Source organism: Emys orbicularis, chromosome 7 (assembly GCF_028017835.1).
Source record: "Emys orbicularis isolate rEmyOrb1 chromosome 7, rEmyOrb1.hap1, whole genome shotgun sequence".
Classification (NCBI taxonomy): Eukaryota; Metazoa; Chordata; order Testudines; family Emydidae; genus Emys; species Emys orbicularis.
The window spans coordinates 93,651,798-93,668,319 of NC_088689.1; positions in this window are offsets into that span (position 1 = coordinate 93,651,798).

The window sequence follows — 16,522 nt, forward strand, 5'->3', positions numbered from 1 at the left end:
CTGAATGAACCACACCATTTATAGGATGGCGATGTTACGTTTTGGAGATATAACTTGGAATAATGCACTCAAATTAAGAAAAGGAAAGTGTAGGTTAAATATTAAGGAAAACTAAGTGACCAAGGACCATGACTAAGAAACAGTATCCCAAGGGAAGTTCTATTTCTTGGGACTTTTAAAGTGAGATGAAACAAAACACTAGAAAGTTTATTGTAGGGAACAATCATGCATAGACCAGATGCTCTAACAGGTCTTTTCCACGTCCCTCTTCTATGAGTAATGAATCAGTGTTAGGGGGAACTGTGCTGCTAACCCTGGCCACTGTTGTTCACTGAAAGAAGTCCTGGCATTTTGCATAAGAATATGGGTATTAACCTAGTGCCATGGCCAATTTCAACGTGTGTAATTATATTCTGCTTACTTCAGTGTTCTTTCCAATTAGTGAAGCTATGCTTCCTTCCCCCTAGAAAACTTGTTGTGTACTGTTGGCAGTATGGATTGACTACTGCAAAAAGTCGCCTATGCCCTGAGCTGATTGCAGTTAAATAGTGGGTTACTGATCCCACTGACTTCCATGGAATTGCACGGGTGTAACCGGGAGCAGAATATGGACTGATTGTTGCATCACCAAAACACTGTATATCACAGTAATGCATAAATGACATTGTATCCTTTTGTTCAATGGCATTAGGCAGATAGCAGTAATGTATCTTTAAAGACAGCTAGCTAGTACTTAGTCACCTCCTTTTTGTTTTGGCTATAGAGTGATAAGATACAGAAGTCTGTTGTTTTACTTATGAAATATGTCTACATCTGTTACCTCCTCTCTTTCATGAGACAGCCAATGCTGAAAATGCTAAGCCTTGTACAAATGAAAGATAAATTATACCCGTCAAAAACTTCCTGCAAATCACATTCAGCATCTTTAGGTGTCCTGTTGTTCAAGTAGCTAGTTATTTTATATCTTAGCTGGCAGGGTATGTACATTTAAATTATTTATCATTGATGCGAGGTGACAAAGACTAAACAGTTGAGCTTTCCTTGAATTGCTGATATGCAGAATAAACACTGGGGAGGTTATTTACATGGATATTTTGGCAGGAGTCTAAATTACAATGATTAACTCTGGATTCCTCCTGAACCTGAAATTAATCTTAAAAAACATGACATGCGTGTATGTAACAGTAATAATGTTGCACCTGGTTTGTGAGTGTCAGTCTAAGTCTGTTTTATACTTTATAGTAGCTTCCATTACATATGCTTAAGGGGTTACTCTGTATATCAGTTTAAAGGCTGCATTCATTTAAGGGTGGGGTAGCAGAGGAGCAGGGCTGGGGCTGCTGGATCTGTGACTGCAATCCAATGGCTAGCCCACTTTGCATGCAGTAATGCAACAGTGGCTAAAGATCATGTCAACAGCCTGGGGGTGAAGATTTCCTTCCCATGGACCTAGTATATATCTCAAACACACAGCCTGGCAGTGGCTACTCGAGCTGGTGCTAGAATAAGAATTAGCTCCTTAAGAGTGAGTTCAAACTCACTAAAATCCTGGTCCCACCTCAGCATACATAATATTTGATCATTTCAGTGCCTGCGTGTGTTGGGAGGGAAGAATAATGGGCTTTGTAATAACATAGTGTAATTCTTACACCTTCTTCTGAAGCATCTGGCACTGACCACTATTGAAGACAGGATATTGGATTAGCTGGACCCCAGATCCAATCCACTTTGGCAATTCCTATGTTCCTTTTGCATATTAGTGGATATTTATACTTAAGTAAGTCATACATTAACTATAATTTACTAATTTTATGTGTGAAGATTTTGATTAACAGAAGATATACTTCTTTCATCTTTTCGCTTGGTCTCATCTGGCTCAATATCAGTTCAGCTTTAAGATCAGAAATGCTGGCAAAGGCTCCTGTCTTAGCATCTGTCACAGAGTGAGCAATCTGTAAGGCCCATGTACTGGACATCAGTTACTAATGCTGTACTGGATTTGTGGAGGTGAGTGAACAGTTAAAGTCTGTTCTTACAAACAGTTCTCCCTAATTCAACATTTCCTGGCTCTTTTCAGTTTATTGTAACCTGAATATTGAAAAGTCTGGGGTTGGGGATTGTTTTATTTCCTTGCGACTATGTGTTAGGAAACAAAAGAAAAATAATCTTTCATGCACATTTCTAAAAGGCAGATCATTTACCAAAACGACCACACCAGTTCTTTCTCAAGTGAACACATAATTTGGAAATATTTTCAAAAGCCTGTTGTTTACCTGAGAGATCAGAATATCCCATATGAAGTAAAATGAGGCTTATGAATCTATTAAAATGTGCATACTATATTTTTAATGGGCTGGAAAAGTAAATTTGCATTTCAACAGATGCTGTTCTTCTTATGAATCCATATTTTTCCTATTATTCCACAATTGTTCTCAAAACTCATATTAGGAAATAATGATCCTTCAGTAACAGTGCTTTTCCTCTATAGCTTCCAAAGCATGTTACAAAGGTGGATAAATAACATTTTCCACATCTGTAAAATGGGGATACTGAGGCACAAAGTTGCAGTTACTTAGCCAAGGTCATACACTGAGTGAGTGGGAGAGCACAAACAGAATTCATATGTTTTTATTCCTAGTCCAGCACCCTGTCTGTTAGATTATGGTGCCTATAAATAATAAACTGGAAAGGTGTCAAGCATGTGGCATCCTTGAGAAAGTCCACGGGGGGAAGTGTGTTGACCTTGCAGAACAGCCAGTTGCTGTTTTACTTATTCCAAGCATCCAAATCCAACCACAAATCATTTTTTTTTAAATATACAACTTTGGCTCAAGAGAATCATGCACCCACTGCAAGAATTGATGCAATCTGTCTGAAATCTTGCAAAGGGTTGTGTTAATAGTTTGTAATCCTAGGACTTCCCATTAATACACATTACTGACATCGGTTATCATGTGATAACCATGCCATTACTATGTGTTGTAACAGCTCATTTCTCAAACTCTAAGGTCTGCCAATCGGTACCAGGTTATTTAAGGTCATGCTACCAACCCATACATTAACACACAGAAATGCTCCCTTCTTTTGGACAATATTTTCTTTTAGTCCCACCTGATTTATATCTGACCATTTCAAATGAGCTGCTGATTGCTAAATAGCTGAATCATAGTTCTATGAATTCATTTTAATACTTCAGTCACAGAACAATACTACAGCTTTCAGAGTGCACTTTTATTAGCTGATCATACATAGAGGGCATAACCCTGTTTCTAGCAGCTCCTGAAAGCTGTTTCCCTTATTAACCCTTTCTTGGGTGTCACATACAGTCAGCAACACTAAACTTTATGTTCTTTAAGAGTCCATGCTTAACATGTGCACATTCAATGCATAAAGCAACATCAGTTAGAAATTTAGTGAAGAAATAGTCTGAAACTCCTAACAGACTGAATGATATATTGAACAGCAACGTTTCCAACTATTTGGAACGGCTCATTAGGTGATCTTTCTATGCTCTCATCTTTGTAAGGGGCAGCCACATTCCAGCTCTTCCTAAATAATAATTATAGCATTCATTGAAAAGCAAGAACTTGCTCTTGTCTTGATAATAGCATTTAATCAATTTTAATAGCATCTGAATGCCACTGTGCATTCTACTTCTATTATTCATCTTTTTATCTTTAAGCAAAAACCTGGGCAATGCATGTTGTATAATTTCCTGTATTCAGCAGACATCCCAACTTCTGAAGGGCATGATTTAATACTGCATGGACATCTCTTCCTACTGCCTGCATGGGACTTTATAGGAAATAAAGAATTAATTTATTTAACTGTCTGCATATTTTTTAATGTTTGCAATTACAATAGGTGCCTATTGTTTAAATATATTGAGCTAACTCTTCCTCTCAGTTACCTCAGTGCAACACCATTATACTCAGTGGGGCTGTATTATTATCAGAGGATTGAATTTGATCTAATGATCACAGAGACTTGGCCAGACTCTCAGCTGATGTATATCAGCCATCACTAGAGCTATGGCAAAATATAGTAGCTGAGGAGCTGGCCTTTTGAATTTAAATGGAATTTTTCTAAGAGTATTTATATTATCTAAAATTCAGCTCTTCCTGTACTTGTGTGCTCTAGTCTAAACCCAAGAACAAATTGCTACTTAAAAATGCATTTCACTAAGCTTTACAGTTTACCATCATGAAAATAGTGAGCACATGGTATGAGGTTGTTCTTGGCAGCATAGATAGCATTTTAATGGACATTAACCATGTTGAGAGCCAGAGTGTAATAGTTTACTATTTAATAATAAAGAAACATACAGAAGGAATACTGTACTGAAACTCTTTGATGCAAGAATATTGATGTGCATAAGTTCAAGTGTATCTTAACATTTTTATTCTCGTTACATCAGGTTGTATGAGATACATTTGCACCAAACCTTTGTGCCTCATGGTTTGTTTTGTAGCCATCAAACTATTTTCACTTAAAAGCCTGCAGGAAGGATGCAAACAACAATCCTCCAAAATGTGCACAGATTTTTAATATACTTTCAATCAACTCTGAAACGTGACAATGCAAAAAAAGAAAAAAAACATTCTGAGGCTCCATGTTTATTGTCTCTGAGTGATTTTCATAATGAGGGCCCAACTCTGCAAACATTTATGCAGATGCATAACTTTAATCACACATTTAGTAACAATGAGTTGGGTGGGACTTCTTGTAAGAAGTGCATTAGTATTTGCAGGATCAGTGCCTAAAAATGCTCCATTAACAATAATAATAATAATTAAAAAATTTCTAATTGGCATCCCAGCAGATTCAACCTGTGTTCTGAATACCAAGGTAGGATCTTTCCATCTTACACATTATCACAAGTACTAAAGGTTCTGGAGGTCAAATTAATTCCTTAAGTACACCCACACAACACCATTATCTTTAGGATGTGCCTTCAATGACCCCTGTGCAAACCTGTTGCTTTCAGTGGGTTTGTGCAGATGTAGCTGATTGGAACTTAGTAAACAACTCTGTTTGTTGCACAGGATGGAATGGAATCTGTACGTGTGTTGGCTCTACAGGGAGAGCAGGAGTGAAAGGTAATAAACATTCTGACTACCATCAGTAGATATGACTCTGAATATACACAAGGGAGAGATCTGTTGGGTAAGAAGGTGCCACTTTTGCACACCATTTTCCAGAGTACAGCTGTGGCTTAAGATCTATAGATCTGGACTAAAAATAATACATCATGGGATCAGCCAGGGATCTCCAGGTACTTCTCAAAAAGTAATTTAGCCTCCCAACATTCCTGTGAGATGGCCAGTGTGATAGACGTGTAGCTGCTCTGTAGTAATTTATGAATAGTGTGTGTTGTCCTGGTTATTGGGGAATGTTCACTGCATGTATATGTGGGTTTAGTACTAGAGGGTTTGTCAGGAAAAACGAGCAAGAAGGAAAATAATGACTCAAAATACGCCACCCCTCAGTAAAAACTATGGGGGTGATACAAGTCAGTGCTAGACAAGAAAAGACATGGAAATCCAAGAAGATCAAAAGGACTATTGCAGTTTACAGAATGACTCTCGAGAGAGAGCAGGAGATAATTGTTAAACATGTTCAGAGAAAACCTGACTGACACAGACCCCCACTGGGATGTCTAAAGAAGATAATCCTGCCTAGGTTATTATCAGGGAAAGGTAGGCCTTAGATAAGAGAGACATGCCTGTAGGTTATTTGTTGTTTTAAAAACCTTTTCCTCTTATGCTTTGCTCCTACTGTGAGAATAAACAATACTTTGATTTTAAGAAAGGTGTCTGCGCTCTATATACACCACTGATCACAGACTCCCACAGACACAGAACCGCAGATGCCAAACCCAATTGTTCCTGCTGGGTAAACACAGTTGACACAAGGGTACTGTCTAAGGGTGGGAGAGCTGCAGAATTCCATTCTGGGAGAGGTAAAGGCACAAAGCCTGTCAGCTGAGGGGGTCCATTCAAAGAGACCGGAAAGGCGAGAGAAGTGCAGCTAGGCCTGTGACTGTGACAGACAGTTATTATTAGACTAATTTACAAATGAGTAAACTAAAGCATAAAGAAATTAATCGATTTCTCCCCTCCGCCCTCTTCCAAAAGGTTCTGAGCAAGTAAGTGGCAGTCAGGATTAACATGCAGAAGTCCTGACTTTCAGTCCCCTGTTCTAACCAATATTATTCCTCCAGTAACTGCAACTCAACCTCTAACCATTGTAATTAAAATCATATACTGACATTTGGGCTTTGAGTTAAAAAATAAAATTTTTAGTTGTATTTGAAGCGCTTAATCAGTAAACAAGAGCTCCCTTAAATCCTCAATGTATTTAGCCCTCCCTCCTTCTATGGAGCCGCATTTTCCTTTAAGCCTCAGTAAATTGTTTCCCAGCATATAAAACAGAAAGAGTTTTACAATAGCATATACTAATGTTTACTGTTGCGTATCATGCATATAAAAATGGTTTTAATGTGTAACTATTTAATTCCTTTTGGCAAGATAAATTTGTGGTGATAGAGATATTTTGTAAATAATATACTTATTCAGCACTAGAGTCAGAACAGATTATAAAAGAAAATGGCATGTGAAGTAAACTTGTTTGTGCTGTACAGTAAGGTGCGCTGAGTGTAAATAGATTTTTTTAATTCTGAATTTAAAGGTGAATTCAAAGACTTTTTACTTGAGTTCAGTGTTCTGTGTTTCTTCCACAGTAGCAAATGACAACTGCATGTCCTGCATGTCATTAGGTGTTTGTGAGGTCCTTAGGTGTTACATGGGGGAAATGAGTAAGTGATTTCAACTCTTTTTTTTTAATTTTATAAATTGCATGGATTTGTCATATAAATCTACAATTATATTCTGTTAGTTTGGGATCTCCTACAGTTTCTACAATATACCTTTACCTTTAAATAAATTGATTACTATCATGTTATTATGTATTTTCAGTACTTAATGCCCAAAGACTCAAGAAGGATTGAGGCTCCATTACACATTTGAAAACATGGTCCCTTCCCTGACAAGCATATAATCTAAACTAAAGCCATGTCTATGCTAGGCATGTTTTACATATATACTATTACTGGTAAAGCATTCCTAGTGTGGATGTAGTTACACTGACAAAGCTGTGCTTTGTAGCAGGATAGCAAAATGACTCCACCATGACTGAAACTAGCTATACTGTTAAAAGCACAATTTTACTGATATAATTGTCTCGGGGTTTCTCTCAGCTTGGTTATGTCAGTCAGGGATCGTCCCACATAGCTATGCCAACAGGAGTCTGTAGTGTAAACTAGCCTGATGCAACAAACAGGCGGTACCCTCATTCACCCCCTCCAATTGTTTTGTAACAGTGGGAGGAGTGCATATTAGCTATATAACAATTAGCATATTTCAAGTCAGAAGAAGTTTTTAAAAAATAAACCAGAAATTAGTTATATCAGTAATCCTTGCTGGTCAGCGACCCAGCCATTCTCAATTGTCAATTTATCATAAGAATCCTGCTAGAAGTGAGTTTTGGGGAGGGATTTGAAGAAACATAGGGTAGTAGCCCTATTGATTCATTTGGGGGAAGGTGTTCCATGCATAAAGGGTGGCATGGAAAAGAGAACAAAGATGCTTGTGGGAGACATGGGCAAGCGGATGATGGAGGCCAGCACTGCTGGTGGAATAGAAGGCAATGCAATAGGATCCAGATTTTTGGTAAATAGAGGGTGGCCTAAATTGTGAGGGCCTTAATTGTAAAGACAAGAAATTTGTATCTGATCAATGGAAAAGGAGAAGCAGGGTGATATGGTCATTACAATGGGTCAGGAATGCAATCTTACCAGCTGTGTTTTGATTGGACCTGAGGATGGTAAGATGGGTGTCAGGAAGGCCACAGGAGGACTTGTAGTGGTGAAGACTGGAGATGATAAAGGTGTGATGTCTTTGCATGATTGTGATCCACTAACTGTAATGGAAACCCTCATATATAAGAGTAGAGTTTCGCTCTAGGGTCCTGAAAGCCACATGCACAAACAACTGAAAGTGGAATAAATGCGCCGTGGAGACTTTTGTCCTACCAGGATATTATCATCCCCCGCACAGTTAATCAGGTGGGGCGGGGTGGGGGGGAAAGAGAGACAGACATTAGATTACATGTAAATCTGTCCATGCTATCCAAAATAGGCATGATTTGACAGGAAGTTTTATTCCACTGTTCCAGTTATTCTAATATACTTGTCTGAAACAAGTATATCTGGAGGAAATTTAGCAAGTGTAAGTGTTCCTGAATTTTCCGCTCTAAACAACATATACATGAGCCTCCTCAGAGGCATATTTATCAGAAAGCTACGTAATTCCATGTGATTTTTTACAAACCTTTCAGCTAAACTCCAGATGCATAAACCAGCACCTCGAAACATTTTGCAGATTTGGGAGCAGATTTGTGGGACTTGGTGTGTGTGAACCAATGAATGGAGTACATTGATTCACAGATGTAGTTTTTCCATCTGTGACATGGTGATCTTCATCTAATAAGCAATCCAAGCTGCGAATGTTTCAGAATAAAACAGAATAGAAATCATTTATACAAAATATGTTAGATATTGAAAAAAATGATTGAATCTATTTTAGATCAGTAAATTATACAGTTAGGGCTGTGTGATTTTTGTTGTTGTTGCTTGCTATTGTCAGTAAAAGGGTGGTGTGGGTAGCAAGCTTTATGCACTATACACATATGTATAATTAGATGTGGCAGAATTTGATTTTTTTATAATTTCAACAACTAATATTCATGTTCATTTTAACTATTTTTTTAGTTTTTACTGATTTTTTTCAATGTTCATAGTTGAGGGAAATTATGGGGGATCAGATACTTGGGGGGTTGGACAATAACTATTTAATGACAGTAGACACTGAGATCCAAAAAATTAAAACTTTGTAACTTAAAACACAAATTGTCAAAATCACTGTCAAAATATACAAAGTAAATATCCTTAAATCAAATTATAATAAGTTCTTAAGTAGCATTTTTCTTACTTTGCCTATCTGTAAATTTTGACTATTATTGTCAGTTTGTGTGTATATGGTGAAATCGATATTTACCAATAAAAATCTAGTTCTTCCAAGCCTATGTATAATCTTGTAGGGACGTGCTAAATCTTGTAGGGACATTCTGTTTATATTCACTTTGTACATTTGTATTTACTCTAATACAGATCTGAAAGACAGTACAAATAACCAGCAGTCACGTGGCTGTTAATCAGATTCTTCCTTTGTGACATGACATCTAATCAGATCATTAATCAGCACAGTAGATTTCATAACACAGTGTATTGCAGAGACTGGACTGTCAGCATCCAGATACAGCCACACACACTGTTTGACTGAATGCCTCTGTTTTAAATTTATGCAGGAAGGGTCTGAGCAAGAGAACTGTAGCTTGGTGTAATTTTATCCTGTGTGAGAATAAACTTGCAAAAACACAATCTCAGAATAACACAGCCTTCAGGAATGCAGCAGCATTTATCAGTCAGGTGCACTGAGATATGCCAGTCTTGGAAAGGGTTAACAGTTTGGAAAGCTATCATTTTCAAATTGAAATACATCCTCTAAGATCTGGAGCACCTCTGAATGAGCGTGCTGGACTATAGATTTACAAATTCCCCCCAAGTCCTATCTCTACTACCTTCTTTGGATTCCAGTGCAAGGGTCTCTTCCATGGCTTCAGAAAGGAGGAGGGGCAGGATTTGCCCCATAGTTCAGATATAAACCTACTTTTATGAGTTTTTTTTTTTTTTAAACAAAGAGCACAAAATCTAAACATTCTAAAGTCTCGTCTGGACTACAGTTACAACTACGTTAGGAAACCCAGTTACCACCTGTTTGTGTCCTAATCATGTTAAAACAAGATCAAAGCATGTTATAACCATATTAAGAGAACCAGGCTACTTATCATGACTTGGTCTGGCCTTCAGTGGCAAAACCATCCCATTTTTTAAACATGGTTAGGACAAAACCATGCTGTAACTTGATCCTCTAACATGGCTGTCATTGTACGGAGACAAGGCCTAAATGGATGTAAGTACTATTAAGACAAGATGGGTGAGGTCATATCATTTATTGAACCAACTTCTGGTGGTAAGAGAGACATGCTTTCAAGCTTACACAGAGCTCTTCTTCAGACCTGAAGTTGGTCCAATAAAAGATATTACCTCACCCACCCTGCCTTGCTAATATCCTGGGACCAACATGGCTACCACAACACTGTATATAACAATGTAATGGATTGCTGTAAGAAGTGTAAAGCTCTTTGAAAGCCACTTGCCTTCCCTCCCTGCTCCCCTAGAGGACTCTAGTACAGCTGGCCACAACAGCTAGAGGAAGCCCATGTGTACAGAGACACAGAATCAGAAAGCAACCCACCAGCCCCAAGCTTCACTTCTCTGCTTTTGGGACATTCAGCTCAGTCGTAAAAACACACCAAGCCTGGTCCTGTGGATCCACCAATGGGCACTCCCCAGGCACGAGCAACATCTAACTCTCTGCTGAGTAGAGCTAAGCCACCAGGGGAGGGAGATGCCCAGCAGGTAAGGGAGGGGACAAAAAAGGATTTAAAAATGAAAAATCTTAGTTTAAAAAAAGACCAGAGAGGTAATGAAATCATGGGAGAGAAAGTAGTAATGATGAAGAAGCAGGAGTGGGTAGGAGGCCCAGCCACCAATCCATTATAAGGGTACTTCCACTGGTTTATGAGAGGCAGTTGTTTGCCTTTGTCTGCTCATAAATTTATTTAAAATAAAGAATATTTCCTAGTATAGGCCATGGTGTATGGGTTTTTTTCTGATAAAATTAAATTTTGAAAAAAACAAGAGGAATCTTAAGCTGCTGACATGTAAAACTCAACAAAGGAGCTGCAAACCTTTTCCTGTTATTAAATAAACGGAAAGTAAATATTACAAATTGGACATATTTCATAAGAGGATGTTTTTTAAGGCAATATACTTTTGGCAGCAAATTAATTTCTTTGCTTTATTTCAGTTTTAAAAATGTGATGATTTAGGGATTTATCCTGATCTGGTTATTATTCTGTCCTTTAGAAAGTTAAGACACATGATCCCAGAGCAATATTTAGGATAAATCCTAAATCCACACATATTTCAGAATATATGGACCCTGATTCAGGAGTCCTATTGAAGTCACCAGAATTATTCATGTGCTTAAAGTTTAAGTGCCTTGATGAATCAAGCCATGATGAGGTTATGTGGGGTAACATCCACTTGTCATCTTGTATGGTGAAAACACACAGACAAGCTTTATAATTTTAAAAAAAAGTCCTTATTCTGACCCTCTGTTATAAACCAGGCAAAAGGCAAGGGGGCAAATTCAGCCCTGGAGTAAGTGAGTACAACTTCAGTGGGAGTTATGGCCACTATGCCAGGCTGAATTTGGTCCCAGCAGCTCAGTCTTACAATGCTCAGGTGCATATCATCCTCTGATGTCTATTTTACCTTTACATTTAATAAAACGGCAAATGCCAAGCAAACCAGAAGGGGAACAGTAATTGAAAATGAAGTTTTCAGTTCTAGGTCAAGCCTATGACTGCAGCCCAGGATGGACTGTAATCTGAAATCATTACTACACTTCAAATCTTTGGAATTGGCCAGTATCTGAAGTAAGTTGGTGGCCTCAGTCCAGTTCTGAGGTGTCCCTAGGATGGGGTATACCAGCCCCGCATTGGTGAGGCAAGGGTTAAAGAGCTGCTGTGGGCCCAAGAGGCCATGCCCTCTTGCCTCTGCTGGGCATGCTCGCAGTGAAGGGAGCATGTAAAAGGGAAGGACTCCACTCAGTCTGGACTGACTGAGGAGAGCAGTCATATGCAGCTGCCTCCTGCTGGGAAGTCGCCAGGACCGAGGCTCATACCCAAGCTGCTGGAAGCCTGTCGAGCAGGAGCTAAGGGTGACAACTCACTGTGGCCAGCAGAAGAAACTCTGGAGATGGATCAGAGGGGAACACGGGAGGGACCCCAAGTCTAACCAAGGATGACATTGGAGGGACTGGAACAAGGATAGGAAGTAACCCAGGGAGTGCGCTTGGGGTATCGGGCCCTGAGACCTGTGCAAGGGTTACTGTTTCGAAGAGCCCTGGGTCGAAACCCAGTGGAGTAGGGTGGACCCAGGTTCCCTTATCCCCCCTTCACCAGTAAGCGACACTACCCCCAAACTATAGCCACTAGGCCAAGCGTCCTTTGGACTCTTGACGTGGGCAGCATTATCCTGAATCATAGCTGCAGAGCAAGGCATCCTCTGGACTCTCACCGGGGGCCACACTACCCTGAACTGTAACTGCCAGGTAAATTGACCCTTGGACTCTTGCCATTAGGCAGTACTGCCTGCCTGGAGCACACAGCCAACCCCCAACAGTCCCAATCACAAAAACATCACCACAGAGGACATTAATTGGTACCCAGGTTACCAGTATCACCAGATAGGCCTAGGACTTAATGGGAGTATTACTAACTTGTCAAATCCTGATCTATGATGAGGCAAATCAGCAGTTTTGGAGAAACTTTGCTGCCAGAGAGTTCAGATTAGATGATCACAATGATCCCTTCTGGCCTTGGAATCTATTAATCTATGCCTGTTCTTCAGATAAATAGAAGATCTGTCACCTTTCATGAGCTCTAAATACATTATTTTGGCAGGAGACAGGAACATGCTTTAAAAGGGAGTGTAAATGTTGTAATTTTCACTCCCCTTAAGGCCCCCTTGCACTGCTAGAACAATGAAAAGGGGCCTCCGTGGAAATGAGAATCAGACCCAGAAACTTGTGCACGCAGGCCCAATTTTAGAATTGTGAGTGCAAAAGCATGTGTGCTCAATTACCATGATTACATGCATGCTAGTATAATTGTTCTTCCCATTACCAATCAAACAGTCAAATGACCAGCCAAATGTTACACACCAATATTAGAAGCTAGCTGTGATGACTGAAGTATGTGCTTAACCGTTGTGCATGAGAGTTCTAAAAATGTGTGCCAGAGTTGTGGAAATGTGCTCATTGAAATGAATGCAAACAGAACTATATTTGGAAAAATTAGAGGCCAAACTGAAGCCATTTTGTAAATTTAGCACCAAAACTATAATTTCCGATTTCCCACTATTTTTTTCTTGCTCTTTAATACTGTACGTGTGTCACCTGGAGAATCATAAGAAGTGTGTATATAATCAGTGAGTTAGTATTAGGCAGTGGCTCTCAACCTTTCCAGACTACTGTATCCCTTTCAGGAGTCTGATTTGTCTTGCGTACCCCTAAGTTTCACCTCACTTAAAGTACTTGCTTACAAAATCAAACATAAAAATACAGACGTGTCATAGCACACACTTACTGAAAAATTGCTTACTTTCTTATTTTTACCATATAATTATAAAATAAATCCATTGGAATATAAATATTGCACTTACATTTCAGTGTATAATATATAGAACAGTATAAACAAGTCATTGTCTATATGCAATTTTAGTTTGTATTGACTTTGCTAGTGCTTTTTATGTAGTCTGTTGTAAAACTAGGCAAATATCTAGAGGAGTTGATGTATCCCCTGAAAGACCTCTGCGTACCTCCCAGGGGTATGCGTACCCCTGGTTGAGAACCACTGATATTAGGTACTTGAAGAGTCTGTCAGTCAAAAAGTTTCCTTTTATGATGCCAAATTTACAAATATAATAAAAATGGAGTTATTTTTTGGCTATGTCGAACCATGTGCAATTTTACACCAAAAGCCTGACAAACCCATTCGTGAAAAAGCAACCCAGTAAGCTGAAAATTTTTGTTTACTTTTTTCAATAGACTATTGTTCTACATGCTCTGCAGGAGACTGCTGTGTTCTTTTAAGGTGTTACGGCTGAAATTTGCTGAAATGTGGACATCTAGTGGATGCAACTAATTATCACAATCTCCCTTGTTGTAGGATAAAAAAATTAAATGGAAATGTATGGGTTGCCTTGCTGGTGACCTGGGTTTGATTGTTGGTCTGGTCTCCTACTCACTGGACCAACAGCAAATTGGATGATTGAAGGCAACACATTCTATTTGGGGGACTAATGAAGGAGAAACACTAAATGATCTACAAAGGGATGAGTTTACTCCTCTGTCAAAAAGAGAGTGGTTCTGACACTGGGCCTCTAGTGCAGGCCATCCTCTGCGGTGCCAAGTGCCCTCAACTCCTTTTGATGTAAAAGGACTTGAAGTCATTTAGAAACTTGTGGGATTGGGCCTTAAGTGTGTTTGAATGAGGAGAAGGAGAATGGGAACTCAGTGCTCTAACCGGGATACTGGAACGCATGAAAATTAAATCTTACACATTTGTATAATGTATAAGGCTATGTAATGTAGATGGATGGCTAGTATATAGGGTGAAAACATAATTGTGTATGCATCATAATGGTTATGTTAATATGGGATGCCAATGAGAGTTCTGCATGTAGATGATCCTTAAGAGTTCCTCACCTATGTGCTTGCAATATCTGGGAACACAAGGCTATTGCCAAGTCTGAAATAAATTCTGTAATTACACATTCATTTTTGATACAACCTATTCTAATACTATTCACCTCACGTTCCTTCATTTTTGAGGACTCCAGGATTTCTCATATTGTGGGATTTCTCACAAGGTTGACACTTGGCCGATATATGACTGGCTTCTCTCCTTGTTGTTTTTTTTTCTCTTGTGAAAACCAGTTGAAACTAAGCAGCAGCCAACTTTGATTTATGTCTTTAATAAACTAAATTCAGATACCACATATTAATAAAAGTTAAAAGTATTCCCTAGATGTTTTTTAAAAGTTTCCAAAAACAGTCCCATATCTCAGTCAAAGTTAATGTAACCAGAATTTCCATGGGAATTTCTGTCAGTTCAGGGTAGTTGGAACTGGCTAATGTAAATAACCACAACCCCGCCTCCACCCACTGACTATATTGCCTGATAACAGAGGGCTGAGTTTTTATTTTGAAAAGGTGTGTTAAAGAAATATGACATTTTGGTGTGGACTAGAGCTAGTATTCGATAAGAGAACTTTGTGAGATGAGTTTGTGGAAGCTAGAGACGAAACTAAACTTCAATTTGTTATTAAACTAAATGTTGTGGAATCTTAGAAGTTTTGCTTTTGTATGCAATCCAAAATGAACTAAAAGCTCTACTGGAATACATTGTTAGCGTATAATGTTATGACTCACATCCTTGAGAAAAAGGAAATGCTACATGTGCAAATAGTTTTACAGAAGTTTATACCAGGCTGAGTTTCTATTTCTTCTAATAAGCCCTAAGAATGTGAAATAGTTACCCAAGGGTATATGCTTCTCCTGGCTTAAAGGTAACTTGTAGCAGAGTTGCAAGTGGGAATTCTGAAGCCAATGGGTATCTTTGATATATGCTTATTTTTATATTACTACAGATATGCAAAACCCACAAAAAACAAAACAAAAATGCAGAAATTGGGCTTGTTTTTGGCTTAATTGGCTTGAGTTGCTTGTTGGCTAGTTTTGGGCTTGTAGCTTGTTGGGCTTGTAACTTGTTGCTTCTTTTTTTTTCTTCATTGGCTCCCAGCAAGGGAGGGCAGGGGGGAGGGAGAGAAAGTCAGGGGTGCACAGTGGGCCCACCACAGTTCCAGACTGCACACCAGGATGATCTAGTCACAGAGTGTTGGGGTTCTTAGGGATTGGCTTGTTTTGAAATGGGATTAGCTGTATTTTTGGTTTACTGCGAAAGTCTGGGTTCTTATTTACCGTGTGAAAGTTGGCAACTGTATATTGCTACCCAGAATGCTGTAGTTCACAGATGAGGCTGATGGTTGAGATTGGAGAATGAACTAAAAGGTTTGACATGTTTCTGGGAACAATTGCTTTCTGTGTACTGTGGAAGAAATGAACAAAGTAGTTTTTGGTTTTAGCCTATCTGATAAGTGAATCAATGTTCATAGTAGCTTAACTGAACTCTGTGCAGAAGGATATGTAAAGTGGCTCTCCACAGAAAGCAGCAGTTGTATAGCAAATGTAACTGGATGAGATTTTTGTCTGGTTTTATCCACAAGTTATTTCTCTGAAAAAAGCAACTGGTCAATAAATACTGTTCCAACTCTTTAGACACAGGCCGGCGTGTGCCAGCCCTTTCGGTGTTATTGCAACAGCGCTGATCATCAGCCACGTCACATGAGGCTAGGAGCGGCGTTACCCCACAATCCCGCCTCGCCTTCCCTACGCGAACGCGAGTCTGGCGGCCTCGGGCGGGATTTCAGGCACAGACCCGCACGCGGTGGTGACCGCCAGGGGGCACCCCCCGCTCACAGCCAGGCTCTGTGGGAGCGGGGCAGAAGGGGGGCGAGGGATGTGGAATCCCACCATAGCCCGCCCCGCCGTGAGATGGGGAGATAAGGCCCCTTCCCCTAAACTACGGGGCGGACCGACGAAGACCCCCCCTCACTTTGCGGCGCCCGGCCCGGTGGGCGCGGCCCTTT